This window comes from Manis pentadactyla, chromosome 3, assembly GCF_030020395.1.
Source record: "Manis pentadactyla isolate mManPen7 chromosome 3, mManPen7.hap1, whole genome shotgun sequence".
Lineage (NCBI taxonomy): Eukaryota > Metazoa > Chordata > Mammalia > Pholidota > Manidae > Manis > Manis pentadactyla.
In genome coordinates, this window is record NC_080021.1 from 190492866 (window position 1) to 190512734 (window position 19869).

General features: G+C 37.1%; 1 long non-coding RNA gene across 2 annotated transcripts in view; it reads right to left on the reverse strand.

Annotated features, from left to right (window-relative positions):
- The window catches only part of LOC130683016 (uncharacterized), a 473713-nt gene that overhangs the window by 405964 nt on the left and 47880 nt on the right, over positions 1-19869 (reverse strand). The gene's annotated exons all lie outside the window — the stretch shown is intronic.

The window sequence follows — 19869 nt, forward strand, 5'->3', positions numbered from 1 at the left end:
CAGACTGGCAAATATGGTTTCATTCCTGTCAAAGTTCCTGAAGTAATGACATAATTTCTGAGCACCTGTTCACCAGACATTGGTCAGCTATATCTCCCCAGGCTGCAGCGATGCTGCAGGTGCCCTTTGTAACAACGCTGTGATGGTTACATTGACTGAGTTCTCACTAAGTGCCCAGAGCAGTGCTAAGGGCTTTGCATGTACTGAAGTCGTTTGCCCCTCAGGATAACCCTAGAACTTAGGTACTATGATTGCACTCATTCTACGGATGAGGAAAGTAAGGCAGAGAGGATACTTAAGTTGCCCAAGGATACCTGGCAGGAAAGCAGTAGTGCCAAGGCTGGAACCAGGCAGTCTGGCTGCAGAACCTGTCTTCCTCAACACCTGCCTTTTGAGAGGATTTCCAGCCAGCCCTCCTGGACTGCTAGTTTATACGATTTATTTCCTGGACTACATCAGCCTCTCCAGAAAATTAGCACTTCACACATCCAGTTTAGCACTTTTGTGGCACCTCCAACACTTCTCCTTGCACACCTTCATCATTTATCAGAACAAAACAATGGCAACAACGTTGGAAAGATAAATCACAATAGAAAGAACAAATAGGATGGGAAGTCCCACTCACCATCGCTGGCTGACTGTGAGCTTTTGATAGAGCTCAATCTGTTGCACATGATCCAGCACTATGTTGCCGCAAAGCTTAGTGCTGTAGTGAATGTGTACACATACGGGATTTCTTGCCCATCGCACTGCCACCTGGGCATCCTTGCCCTGAACCCCTTCATTTCAGGGCCAGGAAAGCTCAGGCTCCTCCCTCTGCCACTCGCCCACAACTCCCAGACAAACTTCAGCTTCTGATTCTTTATCGCCTTCTTTCAGAAAATGGTTATCCTCAGTTTAAAAAACAAAAATGTTCCATCCGTGATCCCTGTCCATTAATACTACATATACTAGGCACAACTCAACCAGAAAGCAGAACCATCCTAAGTATTTAAAGGAGAGGGAATTCAATGCAGAGAATTGGTTATCGAAGTGACAGAAGAGCAGATAAGCCAAACAGAGGACAGTGAAGCAACTTAAGGCTTAGCAACAACAGGAAGCCATAAGCACCCCTGGGCTGGAGAGACAAAAGAATGAGGTTGTGATACCAGAGTCCAGGGTTTAGGGACACTGGGGAAAGCCAGGACCACGGCAGCCATGTGTAATGTGAGCTGGAGTCACAGGGAAGAGGTAGGTGCTGCTGAAGATGCCACCCTCGCTGAGTGGGGGAGAAACACCGAGGGTTCTCCTTTCCTCCTGCTCTGATCTCCTGTCAGTGTCTCCCATGCTTAACTCAGCCATAACCCAGCTGACAGAAGCCTAAGGAGGGAGCCTGCAGGGTCAATTACATTTGTTAGGATATTGTTTAGTTTTTAGAAATAAATGGATATATATATATATATATATATATATATATATATATATATATATATATATATATATATATATAAATGAATATATGTGTATTTTAATATAAATTATTTCTGAGATAATCATCACCATTTAAAATCAGCACTGTTTGGGGCAGTCCTAAATAAGCTGTGCCTGTATATTATTTGTAATTTATTACCACCACATAGTAAGTTTCCAATAATATGTATTACATTATGTGGCTGATTATTTCCTGAATTGTGTATAGTCCATTCAATAATATATAATCAGTCCTCATTAATTAACATATTTGATGTCCTTTTTTTTTTTGCATTCTCCTATTATTTTTCCAATATTTTTTAATGAAAATTTTCAAACAGAAGAGTTGAAAGAACTCTACAGTGAACATCCATACACCTACCAACTGAATTTTACAATTAACATTTTGCCATATTTGCTTTATCATGTATCTATATAACTATTCATCCTTCTACCCATTCATCAATCTTATTTTTAAATGCATTTCAAAGTAACTTGCAATACAGAACAGTTTCCCCCAGAATATTTTGGCTTGCATATCACTAACTAGAATTTAATATTTGTTTACAATTCTTTTTGAGATAAAATTTATGTACAGTGAAATGCAAAACTAGTAAGTATGATAGTTGATGAGCTTGGCAAATAAATACCTGTGTAACCCAACCCTACCAAGTTATAGAACATCACCATTAACTCAGAAAATTCCCTCTTGTTCTTTCCCTGTTGATACCAAGCCACACTCCCCCAGAGGCAACCGCTGTTTGATTTTTTTCAGCATATATTAGTTTTGCTTGTTCCAGAACTTCATGGAAATGAAAGCATGAAGTATTCACTCCTTTCAATATAGTTCTTTTTGGGGCTTGTTTGAGGTTTTTTTCCTTCATGTTATTGTATATATGGACAGTTTGTCCTATTCATTGCTGAGTAGTACTCATTTTTTAATATACCATAGTATCTTTATCCTTTCTCTTGTAGATGGACCCCTAGGTTATTTCTGCTTTTTAAGTAATTTTGTACATTATTCTTGCACAAATGTTTTTGTGGGCATGTTTTTCATTTTCTCCTGGGTAAATACCTAGGAGTGGAATTGCTGGGTCATATGCTTAACTACTGAAGAAACTTACAGGCTGTTTTCACCAGTGGGTTAAACCATTTTATATACCAACCTACCAACAATGAATGAGTGTTTTCGTTGCTCTACATCTTCCCCAACGTTTGGTGACACCAGACTTTTTAAATTTTATCCATTCTAGTGGAATTAAACATCAGCTCATTGTGGTTTTAAATTGCATTTCCCTGATCACTAATGATGCTGGGCACATTTTCATGTCCTTGTTATTGGCCATTTGTATATCTTCCTTTGTGAAATACCTGCTCAAATCTTTTGTTCATTTTTATAAGACTTCTTTTCTTTATGACGTCTTTTATCAGATTCAAGTTAAAAGAACTCTTTCAAGTCCATAAAGCAAGATATATGAACTCTGCTGCCCCAAGTCACATTTTTAGTTGCTATATTACCAAGATTAATAACCTTAATTTTCCATTAAAAAAACCTAAAACCTAGTTTTTCTCCAATTCTTTCTAAAACAGACAAAACCTCCTCCTCCTCATGTTGAACCTGTATATACAGGAATGTACAGAGCAGGTATATACAAATGCCGGACATCCAGGCAAGTGTTACACTCTCTGGTCTATGTACACATTTCTGTAAACAATATATACCACCTCCCTCATTCTAAATCAGTGCTTATAATATTCTGACAGTCTTTTTTTGTCTCGGTTCTCTGAACCTCAGAGTTCAAATTCCAGATCTTTCCTTTTTTTTTTTTTAGACAAGATTCTGGTCTTCCATCTTCTAGAGAGCAAATCTTGACCAACCTCAGATGTACTCTTTGCTTCATGCTTTATTGCCTCTTCTACTGAGAGTTGGTACAGATTGCCTATAATAAGCTTGCTAAAGTCACAGTTGTCTTGCTATAAAAGATAAATACTGTTATTTTCATTAAAGAGAACCAAGATAGCCCCTGCAGGACATGTGGAGGACTGATAAATCCACCATCATCAGTGTTGTCATATTTGAAAAGAACTTCAGCCTCAGGTTGAAGAGAAAGAACAGCTTTGGTTCTGTGGCAGTACAAACACTGTAATAGAAACAAATAGGTTCCAGTTCCATCATTAGCCAACCTTGTGATGGGCACAGAATGTAGTTCTGCCATCCCATTTGAGAATTCTTACCTATACATGGTAAGAATTACCTAGACATAATTCCTGGTACAGAGGTAGCAATTGGGATGGCACATAGCCAGGTACCAAGAATATGTTGGTGGCAGAAATTTGAAATAAACCAAAAGGTGTCTGGAGCAGAAGCAGCGGCTAGTTCAAGTAGCTTGAGCATCCAGTGGAAAGCAGCCCCTGGCACCCTTAATTTACTCTTCAGACACAGTTAAAGGGGAACATTCTCTCTAGAAGTGGCCTCACAAATAAGGATATCCATAAACAATTTCCAAGCTTTTGAGTCAGACAGAGAGCCCAGCATCCACAGAGTTGCCCAGTACTTCATTGCGGAAGCCGGATCTTTGGGTAGGAATCCCTCTGAAATACAGAACACCCCTCCCTAAACTGAGACCCAAGAGACAGTAAGAGTCAGAGGCAGCTGTCTCCTTAATGGAGTTATGAGTGTGGACTACCAACTGCAGTGGACACACACACACACACACACACACACACACACCTGTAGGGATGGGTATTCTGCTCGCATTGTGTCTATGCTGGGAACAAGTTGTACCAATTCAGAAAGTGTCAAAGGCTTCAGTACCAGTTCAGTGTGAAGGGCTCTCTCAAGGCCTCCTTGGAATTCAGCCAAAAAAAAACTGAGTCATTCCAACCCATCTCTTGGGCAAGAGGCCAGAATGATCACTGACCCCCCACTTCACACTGAAGCCTATGGACATCACCGATGGCATCCCCATCTGCTGCCACAGTGGGATAAAAGATAATCAACAATTACTTTGCACTTTGAAAACACAGAATGTCTAAACAAACTTTCATCTTTTTTTCTGAAATCACCTTTTATTTACTTTCAACAACCAAAAAAAAAATGTCTAGAGAAGTTTCTAGACAGTGGTAATAATAATAATATTCTGCTTATTGCTGTGGCAATTCTGTCTGCTCTATCTGTGGCTGCTAAAATTACACATGAAAATGACACAGAAGAATTATGATCATTTATTTGGCCCCTCATAGTTACCACTGAAATTTGATCCTGTCCACAAAGACAAATAAGAACATTACTCCACTGCCACCTCTAAGGGAATTCAACCTTTCTTTAAGCTCTACTGAAAAATGAGTCCTCAGAAATCCAAAGCCTCATCTTTAAAATGATTTACAGAAACTTAAGGGACTAAGTCTTGAGATCTGAGAATAAATTAAATATTTTTAAAACATATTAAATAATGTTCTCATTCCATGGCTAGAAATGATTGACTGCTTCTGAATATGTAATAATTTTCCAGACTATCTTCTACAATTGTAACTTTCACACTGAAAACTAGGCTTTCATTATGGGATGGGCACTGTGACAATTGAGTTTCTTTTAGCTAATAAGTTAATTGGCAGTTGTTTTGTATAAATCAGACATTTAAATATTTATATGAAAAATTAGAATTGTTTAAAAATTTGGAAAAATATTCTCACACAGCACATACACTATGGTGTAGAGAATATTCCTGAATCATTTCCTGTGACTCACAGCCCAACTACCACATTTGCTCAACATACATAGGCATTCATCTTTTGGTTGGGTCAATTTTATATTTTCCACATTTAGTCAGATTTCAGATTTAACCAATTTCTTAAATTAACTTTATAATCAATTGTCACATCACTTTTCATGCAGAAAGAAGGGGGAAGGAGGTTGAAACTCCAACAGATCCATGAGTAAGTTGCTTGGAATTAAATTCTTTATTTGTGAAATAGTGTGGGTGGGGGAAGGAGGAACCCTGTGAAATTCTTTGAGTACTACTACTTGAAATAGTTTTCATTTTCTTGATTCATCTCTCACCTTCTTGTCTCTTTTTTGTCTCTTTGTAACCACTCAAAAATCCTCTCATTCACCTCTTGTTAATTCCCGGTTCCATTCCCTTTAGTGGCCTTTCAAAACTTTCTCTTCCTCTATGTTCCTAAAATCCCCAATCACAAGACTCCACTTCTAGCATGCTACTTTTCTGAGAAAATAGAAGCCATCTGAGTTATGTTTCTTCTTACTTCCTTTCTCTTCCCCCTCTGAATTCCTCTGTATTGTAAATTTATCCCTCTTTCCAATCTGCCACTCCAGGATGAAATGTCTCTGTGGTAATACACCCTTTATATGATCATAAACCCTCCCATCCCTTTACTTACTTGCTCTTTCAGTTCTCTTCTTTTTTTTCTCTCTCCTGACCCGTCACCCCTTTTGCCTACTCAGGTAGCCCCGGTCTTTAAAAATAAATAAAATCTTCTTTGACTTTCCCACCTTTGATCATCCCTTCAACACCCACATTATCAGAAGAGTGATCTACCTTTGCTTCCTGCATGTCTTCATCAGCCCTTACTCACAAATTCTTCTAGGATCACAGTGACCTACACACGCCAAGGCTTCACTCACTCAAGCTTGCACGGTATTTAACACCGTGGGTGACCTTGTGTCTCCTGAAACCCTCCTTCCCTTGGTTTTGTGACCCTACAGTATCCTATTTCTCCTAAGAATGCCCTGGCCATGCCTCCCCTTTTCTTCCCTCCCCTGCCCTGTGACACCAGGTATTCTCTACAGTTTGACCCACGCTCCTCCTCTTTACACTGCCTCCCTCTATCCTTTGATAATCCAGTTCTTTGTGGGCTCTTTTGACATCTGGATCTCCAGTCCAGAAGTTCTCTCTCAAGCTGCTCCACACACGTCTCTACCTGACAACCTCATCTGTAACTCTAGGGGCTCCTCAAGGGCAGATACCATGTTTAATTTATTCTTGTATTTCCATCCCCCAACCTCCACCACCAGAGCCTAAAACAGGGTAGCAGGAACTTAACAAAAGTTACTTAAACTGAAGTAAACAGTGTTTCACACCAGCACCTGAAGCTGAATGGATATAAAACTAAACAGCTGCCTGGCCCTCCACAACCCAAAACAACCCAGCCTCCTAACTTCCCTATTTTTCCTTAGGATATTACCAGTTTCTAACCCCCAAGTCTTAGAATCTCAGTTCCAATTCTGATATGTTCTTTTTCCTTGTTGCCTACATCCAGTAAGTTAGCATAGCTTATTGATTCTTCCTTTGTTATCTTTTTCCATCTGTTAATTCATTGACCTTCTTTCCATCCTATCCTCAATTCGAGGCCTTAATTACCTCCGACATATCTTATTAGAATAGATTCTGAAGTCAGTTTCTCTATCTCTCCTACATACTACTTATAATCTTCACTTATCATACTTCTAATGATACTAGTCCACATTTCAAAAATAGTTCATATTTATCCCTTGCCTAGCAAATTACAAACATCTTGTCCTAGCATCCAAAGTTGGTTGTATAAATACCCATGTGCTTGGAAGGACTAGAGATCTCAAGTTACCTCAAGAAAAGAAAATATTTAAAAGGATATTCACTGATCAACTGATAGCTGTCAGGAAACAAGAACACTCTGAAACTCCACCACTCTCTCTTTCTATCAGTGTCTCTGCTTCTCTTTTCAGTTTCCTTTCTCTCTAAGCTCTGCTTCACGTGGCTGTTCAGTTTCCATTCCCTCAGCTTCAGCTACCACACAGCACAATATGACCAGTCCCAACACCTTCTAAACCTTGGCAACTCTCGTCATTTGCTTGCAGTTTCTGCCCCCACTGTTAATTGCTTCAGTCTTGATTTCCCAGTTCCAAATTCTAAAATGTCCAAATGACCCAGTCCATCTTTTCATGCTGGATCACAGAAACGCCACAGAACGACCTATGGATCATCTGCACTTACATCAGATGCCCATCCTATTTCAATCAGCTGTGATCCAATGCCATGGTGGATAGGAAGGATAAAAGGTTTAGAGAATGGACTCTTTGAAGCAGGGCTGCGGGCAGGAAAGATTCCTTAGAAGGAATCCTTTCAAAAAGCAGCAATGATCAACATCTCCGAGGTATTGCCTTTCCCTGCCTTGTTCTCCTACATATACACCACAGTCCTGTCAAGCAGGAATTGCTTTCTCACAAAACCAGTCCATAATTTTGTAAGTCTATGCCTTCACTCATGCTATTCTCTCTGCTTAGAATAATCTCTGCCAGCATCTTACTATCTCAAAATCTACCATCCAAAGGACATTAATGGATATAAGAGGAATTCAGTAAACTGGCAATACACAAGAAAAGAAGCTATGAAAAATTATTTGAGTATGATCAAAGAAACAAACTCAGAATAAGATGAAATTTTTGTCAATTAAATTAGCAAAAATAAATTTAGAATGATTAATGTGCTTTATGATGTTTGTCTTCCTATAAAATATAGCTAAAAGGAAATGTATTTAATTCCTGTCAAAATTCCACAAAGATGTCCAAATATAAATAAAAAGATGAGAACACCTAATATCAAGAATTTAAAAAATAACAGCACCAGACAACGAAATGTTGAGAGTACAATAAAACTGTTGGTCTTATAAATGACTTATAGTATTCCATAAAACTAGAACTCTTTTAAAAAGCAGTTTACCAAGTTTATTGATTTTGGAATATGCAGAGAAACCTAAACAGGAAAACAATTGCTTTTCAATACTACGAACTATAAAAACCACTTTTAACATTTTGGTACATAGCTTTGCATACCTTCTTAATATGTATATATTTTTTCTTTTTTTTTTAAGTTTGGGTCAAATTAGCTGTACTCTTAGTTTCTTTTCTTACCATGAACCATTGCCTATGTTACTAACAGTCTTCAAAACATTATTTTTAATGGTTTCAAGAAGTCTATCATATGAAGAGGTAATAACAGATTTTTAACAAAAAAATTTCCTAACACTAGACTTCAGATTTTGTCTACTTTTCCATGATTACTGATGGATGTAATGAACATCCTTGTATATAAATCTTTTGTGCATACCTCTGATATTTTCTTAAATTCCCAGAAGCACTTGATAAGACAAAGAATGCAACCATTAGAAATAACTTTTAATAAAAGAACTTCAAAATACCAATTTAGCCCAAACTGTGATATGACTATGTTAGAAGAATAAGGAGGGGGAAAGAGGAAGGAAGAAATGGATGGCATAAGAGGGCTAATGCATCAGCATCTATAGCAGGAAATCATCAGTACAGATAATGAAAAACATTCTAATTAGCATAAGGGTGTTATTTAGAAAGAAGGAGGCAAAATATGAAGAATAATGGACAGGAATCAGATGTAAGAAAATAGGGCACAGGACCCTGCTGCTTTTCATTATAAATCTTTTTCTGTTTGACTCTTTTAACCATGTATTTATATTGGTTTGATAAAAATAAAGTAAATAAAAAATTAATACCAACAGTATCATTCAGGTATAAAATATCACAGACACAGAAGTTGGCTTAAGAGCCCACAGTTCTCATAATTAGGTAGGAAAAAAAATCCTTTTATGTATATACCATTGTCTATAGAGTCCTTAAAATTTAAATTTTGTGAATTCTTATTGAGAACCCTCTGTAAACAAAGCATGTGACTCGGTGCTGTAGGAGGTAGTAATAAATACTTTATTATTTTATTCTCTCCAGAAAGAAGATATTTATTGTCAACAGTAGAAATACTCTCTCCACTCTATTCAGCTATGGAATGTTAGAAAACTACCTATGGAGAAAAGATCGTTTTTCTCTTAAAAAATATAAAAATAGAGAAAAGGTAAGATACTAATTCCTCAAGCTAAAGTTTAAGAGAGCAATGAATTTTTCTTTGGAAAAAGTCTTCCATTTTTCCACATACCAGAAAACATGCTATAGGCAGTCCTCCCCAAAATATGTCAGAAAATTGGAAAAACAAAAGGAAAATTAGGATAGTGGGAATAAATGAAGTGTTAGAAGTCTCAATTCACAGGCAACTTGCTCACAAATCTTGCCACGTGTCCTTGATAAATGTTTAGTTCTTCTTAGTTCACGTCACTGTAGAGCCAGGAAGTTTCTCTAACCTCAGAATATTAGTAACTTGAGAAGAAATAATCATAAGGGCATCAGACCTGAATTATTCCCCCTCTTTATACAACTGTTTTGAAGGGCACTTTTATAGCAAATAAGGAATCAGATGAATCTCCACTAGCAGTTGGTAAGCCTCTGTCTCCTGCTAGCACACAAAATGGGGTTACTAGACGCAGACTCCTGTCTCTTGCTCCCTCCCCACAACCTCCTTCTGCTGTCCTCCCCCTCTTCACTCCACATTTCTCCTGTACTCAGTTCCTCTCACGCCCTACTTCTTCCCTTCCTCAAACTCCTATCTGGGTTTTCCCTCCTCTCTCTCCCATAGTTTCCCACCCTCCCCCGATCCACATCAAAGAACCGAGGAGAGGAAGGAGAACCTCACATAGCAGAACCTACATGAAAGCGAACCATAAATTTTACCTTCAGGTATTAGAAATCTGGTAACAAAGGCATCTAACAAAATGCCAGTTCAGGTCAGACTAAACTATTTGTAAGTTTTTTCAAAATTTCACGAGCAATTTTCCCTTTGCATCTGAATGACTATCATTTAGGTGTATTTACTTTGATTTTCAGTGGTAAACTAAATGTATAGTTACGTTCTCCATTTCTACATAATGCTCCCTTTAAAATGTTTTGTTCAGTGACCATTATGTAACTTCAGCATCCACTCACACAGTGTTTCCTTTCTCAGTCTTTACCAAAATCTACCTCTGCCTCCCAAACAGCAGGCATTTGGAAAAGTAAATGTTCCTTATCCTCATCCAAGTCTCTGTACTTATCAATGTGGGTCTCTGTGACAAAGAATAAACTATATAATGTTTGTTCTCAGCAGCAGCTACATCTAAATATCATACTGAATAAAGTTCAAGAGCATGTATTATATGAACCTTTGAACTCTGAAAAATGTGGCTTTGAATCCCAACCAGTCTGGCTTTTGGAAAGGACATTCCATCTTTCAGTCAGAATGGAGATACTACAAGAAAAGCCTGGAAGGAGGGGATGAGCTTAGCCTATCTGATGAATACACCAACTAAGAAATGGGAGAAGACACCAGAAACAGTTGGCTAAACAAGTGATAACACCAAGCATTTTGACTATATAAGCAAGACTTTACAGACAATCTTAATTTCAAAAAGGTCTGTTCAAAACCATGCTTAAAATGTAATAAATCCCCAAATACCACCTTAAAACAGCCATATAAATTAGGATGGCACCCATGGATCTAGGACTAAGGCAAAACCCATCCCCAATATTTGTTGGTTCACCAAACTACTAAACAGACTTAATACATAAGTACCAGAACAATTGGGCCAAACTACTCCCAGATCAGTTTTCCTAATTCTTCATTTTCAGTATCATGGGCTAATAAATTCATAATTGATTAAAAAACTTATTATAGGTCCGCTATACGTTAAGCATTGTGCTAGGGAATTTAGGGCATTTCTCTGCCCTGCATGATAGAAAAAAATACTAAAATTCTAAACAAAAACAGGATTAGTGTTGCCTTGGGCTCCAACAGGGCTTGGCACAGGACTAATGACTGATTCTTTATTTAAAATTTTGACATTTTGTTCATCATGGATTTTTGCATCAATTTTTAAAATATTGCATAAAATGTTACTTAATCTTTATTACTGAGGTTTTCAGTGCCCTTTTAAATTTTGTGCCTTTAACAAGTGCCTCACTCTCCTCATCCTAGCCCAGGCCCTACATAGAGTTTACAATCCATGCAAGGGACTGGAAAACTTTTTCTGAAAAGGACCAGATAGTAAATATTTCAGGCTGTGGGCCATGAGATCTCTGTTGCAACTACTCAATGTTGCCATTGTATAGCTAAAAGAACATAGACAATACTTAAATGAAAAAGTGTACTATGTTCAATAAAACTTTATTTACAGAAACAGGCTGCAGGCCATCTTTGTCCCACAGATTGCAGTTTGCCCACCTAATCTACACTAACTCCTCATTTAGCTGTCAGTGCTAGAGAATAAAGTAATTTTCATTAAGACATAGTCTCCGAATAGCTATAATTTACCATTGAAGAGTTAATGACTCTCAACAGTTTTGATCCAAAATTTTCTAAAATGGCCTAAACATATCACTGTCTCCCTTAAAAAAATTTTTTTTTAATACAGAAAAATTTTAAAGAAAATTAAGAGCACCAACAATCAGACTATCCAATGATAACCATGATTACAATTTTGGTGAATTGTCTTCAAGTCTTTTTACACATTTTTAATACATACATACTTCAATAAAGATGAAGGTATTGGGCAAGATAGGCCTGGTTATGCTGTGGTTAACAAATAAACCCCTAAGTCCCGGTGGTCTGATTCAATTAAGGCTTATTTCTCACACATCCTACCTGTCCATCATGGGTCATCAGGGGCCTTAGTCCATCAAGGACCCAGACTGATTAGGAATCTCCCACCATCCTGTGGCTGCATCTGGAATATAAGACCTCTTTCAGTCACCTTGGGAGACAGAGCAACAGCTGGAGGGTCTCACACCAGCTCTTCTATGCTTTAGCCTAGAACTTTCACTCACAGCCCACTGTCTAGAACTGGTCACATAACTACAGGTGGGAGGATAGAAATGTCTAGGACATAAAATGGAATGTTTGATGACCACCACACTTCTTTGTCTCATTAAAAATCACACTCCATCTGAATATATATAATTTTAGTCCTTTCCTTGCCTTTAAGGTTATATCATAAGTATTTCCCCACATCATTAACTCCTCATAAATATATAGATATAATAACCCTCTGTTACTGAGTCCGTTTCACTCTTTCAAGCATTGCCATGCGCCAGGCATTTTCCTAAGCACTTCATGTACATTTTCTCATTAATTCTTACAACTAGTTTATCAAGAAGATACAATATTATACCCATTTTATGGTTCTGAAAATAGAGGCCTAGTAAGCTTAAATAAGTTTTCCAAGACCACACAGATTGTAAGTGGCAGATCTGGACTCATACACAGGATTGTCAGAAAGCCCATGATCTTAACCAATGAGTGTGAACTAGAGAGCTGTGGTCCAAGTCTGAAACAAGACATTGCTGTGCTGAGTTAGTGACCAGAAGGCGTGTCATTGGAGGAGTGGAAAAGGATGCATCAGACCATGAGGACCTATTGTTACCAGTAACTTGCGAACAATAGAAAAAATGACAAATGAAAAATGGGACCCAGTATCAAATTTTCCAATTCTCTTTTCTTCTCTGTGAGATACTTGGAAGGATGACTGCTCTCTTAGAACTTATTAAAGTTCCTATATTCTAGACTATTTTGGAGAGAGGGGGAACACTAAGAGATACAGTAGACTCTTGCTATTCTGGAAAGTGTTGATTGAAAAAAATGAAATATTAATAAACATAAGAATCTTCCAAAAAAATGTAACTATATTAATCTATCTTTATTTAATGTTATCTGTTTAAAGCAAGGATTGACATGTATAGATTTGTTGTACACAGTCTTTAGTATCTCTCATATATTCATGTCATATGTACCATCACATATCTTAAAATTCTTCATGAACTAAAATATTTATATTTAAAAAGCACTAACAATACAGTGACTTAAATATTATCACCACAATTGTGTCTTAAGGTAGCAAACTAAACCACATATCAAACTTGAGCATGCTTAGTCTGTCCAGGATGCTATAACAAAAATACCATAGACTGGGTGACCAAAACAACAAACATATCAGTTCTGGAGGCCCGTAAGTCCACAATAAAGGTGCCAGCAGATCTGATGTCTGGTGGGAGCCCTCTTCCTGGATCACAGACAGCCCTCTGCTCATGTATCCTCCCATGGTAGAAAGAGGGTGAGTGAGAAAGCTTCCTGAGGTCTCCTTATGGGGCCAATACCATTCATGAAGGCTCCTAATTACCTCCTAAAGACCCCACCTCCTCATAACATCATTGGAGATTATGATTTAGATACATGAATTTTGGGGAGACACAACATTCAGTCCATAACACGTGCCAAGTTTTATTTAGTAAGTCCATTCCTAGACTTACTGAGGAGCAGATAGGCACACAAGTAATTTTTCACAATTTGTTTCTTAGAAGGTATATTAGTTGGCTAGGGCTGCTGTAACAAATTACCACAAACTTGGATGGCTCAGAACAAGAGAAGCTTATTTTCTCAGAGTTCTGGAAGTTAGAAGTCCAAAATCAAGGTATCAGTAGGGCTGTGCTGTCTTTCAAAGCCCTAAGGAAGACTCTTTCCTTTTCTCTTCCTAGTATCTGGTGGTTGCTAGCAATCCTTGCCATTCCATAGCACACAAACACGTCACCCTAATTTCTGCCTCCACTGTCACATGGCATTCTTCCTGTATCTGTGTCCAAATTTCTCTCTTCTTATAAGGACACCAGTCATTGGACTAGGGCCCATTCTAATACAATGTGACCTCATTTTAAATTATTACATTTGCAAAGACCCTGTTTCCAAATAAGGTCACATTCACAGCTACCTGGGGTTGGAATTTCAACATATCTTTTTGGGAGACACAATTCAACACACAACAGAGGACATATGTTTTCATGTCTTCCTTGGGAGTGTAAGTGAGGAGAGCAGAAAGAGAAGAATTACTCTCCATGAAATCTAGTGGAAGGCTCTGTACTGAGTCTTACTACATTTTTACCCAAAATATCCAGTGGATTCAAATAGTCTATCATAGGGTTAAACACATACAGTTTCAACTCTTGAATGGGTTTTGGGTAGTAAAACTGGGTACCTACACTCCATATATAACAGTGTTTACCAATCAATCAATAAAAGGGTCTCCAAGTTCAAACAAACTACCTTAGCAACAAAATTTGGCAACCACCCATTTGAAAGTTAGGACATGCTTATAATTTTGACCATTCCTCATTTCTCTCTCTTTCTCTAAGGGCAAGGATGCCGTTATTCGATATATACCGTTTGTAAATGCTACTGCAACTTCTAATAATCCCGGATCTAAATGGTTAGCAACCAATAGTAACAGATGGTGATGATGGTGATAATTATGAGGATGCTGGTAATGATAGCAATAAATCTAAACAGACATTTCTAACAATGCAGTAGCCTTCTGTTTTAATCAGAAGAAGTAAAATTTTTAAAGTAGATAACTGAATTTTTTTCAAGTGTTTATTATTTCTTACATAATAAGTACAGATAGAGATCTGGAGCTTATGTTAAAAATAAAAAATTAACCAAAGCTCAAAATAAATATATTCAGTAGGGAACAATAGTCTTATAACAATGTAGCCTTTCACAGAGCACCTTGGAGTGATGAATCATTGTACTTGATGATCTTAAACAAGTTTACATATAATTAGAGAGGCATGGAAGTTAGGGGGCTGGTATTGTTTTACACAGAAACCCAGCACCAGACGTCTTCAGAGGTTTGTATTCATATTATGTAAGAATTACAACAACCCTAACAAAAAAAAAAAACTCCCTACCAAACCATAAAATGATTTTCCACTTCCGTTTCTGAGTCACTTCCTGCAAAATAGCAAGCCAAAAATAAAGTGCACAATCAGGAAAGAAATCAACCTGACTATGTATGAAGATACATAGATGATAGATAGATAGATACATAAATAGATAACTGTGTTTTAAGTGAGTAATAAGTACATACTTATAAACAGATAAATTTTTGCAGGGAATAGTTACAAAAATGTTATGATATCCTATTGTTTTGGCTTTTAATTTGTATTATTAATACTTAAACCTTCTAGAGAACAAATTTTATTTTGAATTATCCAGGAGAGGAATCTTCGGGGTTGTATATTATTTAATATATACTATTCTTTTCTTCTAAAAATTAAAATCTTGAACAAGATCCTTGTCTCTCAAAGTCACCTGCTTATTGCTAGGACCTATGCCTGCTAAGCATAACCTTGCTTGCTTCCACTTCCTGACTGTCCCTCTTTAATCTAAGTCCTGTAATCCTTACTACTTCAAACCTTTTATTCTCCAGGCTCTACCCCTGGGTTCCCATCCCTACTTGTCTCTGAGATTTGACACTATTAAGGCCTGATCTTTTCAGTTTCAACTGATCATTCTCCCAAAGGAATGGAGTGCTAAGCCCTTTACAAAGGAAGGAGGGAAAAGCCTGTCCCTCACAAGATCAAATAAAATTTCAAGATTTGAACTTACTAAGTGGTACTTCAGCTGCCTCCAGCCCTCTTAGTACACGTGTACTCTCTCTCCAGGCCGTTTTTCTCCCAGGGCCTAGGATCCCAATCACAACTATATCTCCAAGGGCTGAGAACCATCCTTCCTGGGTTGCTTGGATGCTGCTGCTCATCCCCATGTCATTAGGCTGTGCGAGAGGTTCTAGCTGTTTCCTCCATCCACATAAGGAACCTCTTCTACATAAAGTTATAAAAATTTCTCTTCTCCATGAATACTAGAAAATAGCCAAAGCTCCAGGAGCATGTGCTTATTTCTCTTTAAATCCCTGAACACTCAAACAGCTATCTCAACCACCAATTCTGTCCGATTCCTAAACTCCATAAAAATCTGCCTGTTTTTCACGGAAACCTTCTGTTGCTTTTCCTGTAACCTCACCAAATCTACAGGCACTGACTCTAATAAAATATCCTCCCTTCGAAAAATGTATAAATCAAGCCTCAGCCAGATTTCCTGACCCACTGGGGCTGGTATTCCTCCTCTGTCTGGTATTCTGAAACTTTCATTGGAATAAAAGAGGAGGTAGATGAGTTTGTTGAACTGGTCAAGTCTGAAAAAATCAGTGTATACCCTGCCAGGAACCTAAGAAGCTCAGAGAAATTTAAGAAACGATCAACTAAGTTTTGATGTTCTACTCAATAGTAATAAATAGAGTGACTATGTTTCTTTGGATCCCATAAATATAAGAGAACAAGAAGCCAAATGGAGGCAGAAATTGGTTAGGATGGACCAATCTTAAGAAAGACATGACAGACCTAGAACCCCCATCTATGAGCCTGAACATGCCCAGCATGATTTAACAATTAAAAAACTCAGATGCACTACCATTGGGAAATCAGGACTTTTGCCTAGAGACCAGCATACACAAATAGACAAGGTCACTTGATAATTAATATCTGGAAAGTGATTCCAATTAAAGTATTTTAGAAAAGATCTGGAACAGCTTAATATTGGAAATACATTCAGTAGGGAACAATAAATATATCCCTATATGTAGGTAGACATATCACTGCTAAAGTGAAGAAATAAAATCCATTAGTGAAATTCAGCAAGAAGATTCTCTACCAGTCTTCACCACATTTAAAGTCACACTTTTGGCCACTTGCCTTGGTAGGATGAGTGAGGCTGATAATGGAAGAATTATACCCAGCATGAGGCATTATATTCAGAGCTTGATGCAGGGCAACTTTGGAAAATTTATTCACAGCCACCAAGCATTTAGAAAGATAGAGGAAAAGAATAGATATGATTTAACAACTAATGGCTCTATAAATGGTATAGAAGCAGATTTTCTTTTTAAATTCACCTCTCTCTGCTAATGAAAACTGAACATGACATGCATTGCTTCTTGTCAACACCAGTGGTGTTGAGCTTTAGCCATATGTGGAAAACGTAATATTTATAAAGAAATTTGAATGAGCTATATAGCATCACTTGATAATTACATTCTGCAAACACTGAGTTTATACTAATATGGGATAACCATGATACAGAAAGAGATGCCTTAGGTAAATACACACCCAGAAGCTTACTTAGTATCCACATCCCCACACCCAAAAGCACTCTGAGGCAACAATCCCTTTGGTATTGTTGAAATTAAAAACAGAATTTACACATAAACAGGGCTTATTATATATAAGTTTAATACAGGATAAAGATCACTCATCAGGGCAGAAGATAATACACAAGAAACACTGTTCCGATAAATCTGTATCTGTATCTCATAAATTTTAAATGGGTAAGTTATATGCAAAAATTGAACTTTATAATACCTAGAGGATAAGAATTACATGTAAACGTACATTGGAAAAAAAATCATGGAGGTCATCTTAAAAGTCATTACAGAGTGTTCAAAGTAAAAGATTGATACATCTTTTTTTTTCTCTTTAAGAAAATGTTATTGTGGCATAATATACATTACCTTTTCCATTTCAGCCACTTTTAAGTGTACAATTCAGTAGAAATAAGTACATTCACAATATTATGTAACCATCAACACAATTTCCAGAATGTTTTCATCATCCCAAACAGAAACTCTACCCATTAAGCAATAATTCCCCTTTCTTTTTTCTCCCCAGCCCCTAATAGCCTCTATTCAACTTTACACCTCTATGAATTTGCCTATTCTCTTCCTTATATATGTAGACTTATGTAACATTTGTCCTTTTGTGTCTGGCTTAAGTCACTTGACATCATGTTTTCAGGGTTCATCCATGCTGTAGCCTGTATCAGAATTTTACTCCTTTTCATGGCTGAATAATATTCAATTATGTGTACACAGCATATTCTGTTTATCTATTCATCTGTTGATGAACACCTGGGTTGTTTCCACCTTTTGGTTACTGTGAATAATGCTGCTATGAACATACCTGTTTGAGTCCCTGTTTTTAGTTATTTCCAATATATACCTAGGAGTGGAATTGGTGGATCACAGAGTAATTCTACATTTGACTTTGTGGGGAACCAGCAAACTGCTTTCCACCATAATTTCTTATTGTTATTAATCTCTGCAATATCTGAATATATGTTCTCTTATTTTATTTTGTCTTTTTTTAATGTTTTGACATATTTTTCCAGTTTTTTCTCTTCTTTCTCAATTTTTTTTGTGGTAAAATACACATAATATAAATGTATTATCTTAACCATTTTTAAGTGTACAGCTCAGTGATTATTAAGCACATTCACATGGTTGTGCACCATCACCGCCACCCATCTCCAGAACTCTTCTCATCTTACAGATCTGAAACTCCATGGTCACTAAACAATAATTCCCCATGACTCCCTCTTCCCAGTCCCTGGCAATGGCCATTTTACTTTCTTTTTTTTTTTTTTTTTTTAATCTCCCTTTTCCACCATGCCCCAGCCTCTAGTAACCACCATTCCAGTCTGTTACTATGAGATCAGCTTTTTATGTTTGTTTAGATTCCACACATACGTGAGATCTTACAGTATTTGTCTTTGTCTGGCTTATTCCACTGAGCATAACATCCTCCAGTTTCATCCATGTTGTTGTAAATGACAGCATTTCATTCTTTCTTAAGGCTGTATAATATTCCACTACATATGTCACATTTTCTTTATCCATTCCTTCGTCACCAAACATTTAGCTTGTTTCCATATCTTGGCTACTGTGAATAATGCTGCAGTGAACACAAGAGTGCAGATATCTCTCTGAAAAACTGACTTCATTTCCCTTGGACATATGCCCAGAAGTGAGATTGCTGATCATATAGTAGGCCTATTTTTAATTTTTTGAGGACTCTCCATATTGTTTCTGTTGTGCACCAATTTACATTCCTACCAACAGTACAGAAGACTTCCCTTTTCTCCTCATCCTCATCAAAACTTGTTATTTATTTTTTGAAAACAGGCAGCCTAACAGGTGCAAGGTGATGTCTCATTGTGATTTTGATTTGCATTTCCCTAATGATTAGCTAGAGCATCTTTTCTTCATGTATCTTCTTTGGGAAAATATCTATATAGATCTTTAGCCCATATTTTAGTCAGGGTACTTGAGGATTTTTGTTTTGTTTTGTTTTGTTGCTATTGTACTGTAAGAGTTCCTTATATTTTTTGGATGTTAAACCCTTATCAGACAGCTGGTTTACAAGTACTTTCTCCCATTCCTTAAGATGCCTTTTCATTTTGTTGATTCAACATACCCTACAAGTGGAAAACCAAAATTAAAAGGTAAAAACAAATGACAAAAAATACTTATGCAAATATGACAATACATGCACAGGTTAAGAAGAAAAACCCTAAAATCTCAATAAACAAATTACAAATGGTATGAGTAGATAATTCACAAGAGAAGAAATGTAAACAGCTAATTATGGGTTTACATGTTAAACCCCACTTATGATCAAAAGTAAAAATTTGAATGAGATTATTTTTTGCCTATCCAATTAGCAATAGTTTTCTTAAATACTCAGTTCTACTGCATCCCTACCAGAGTTATTAGAAAAGAAATAAATGAGGGAAATAAGACCTGCTCATCATAAGTAAAACATATTTAAAGATCCCTCTGACAAAAGGAGAAATGCCACAGGAATTACCTTCCCTC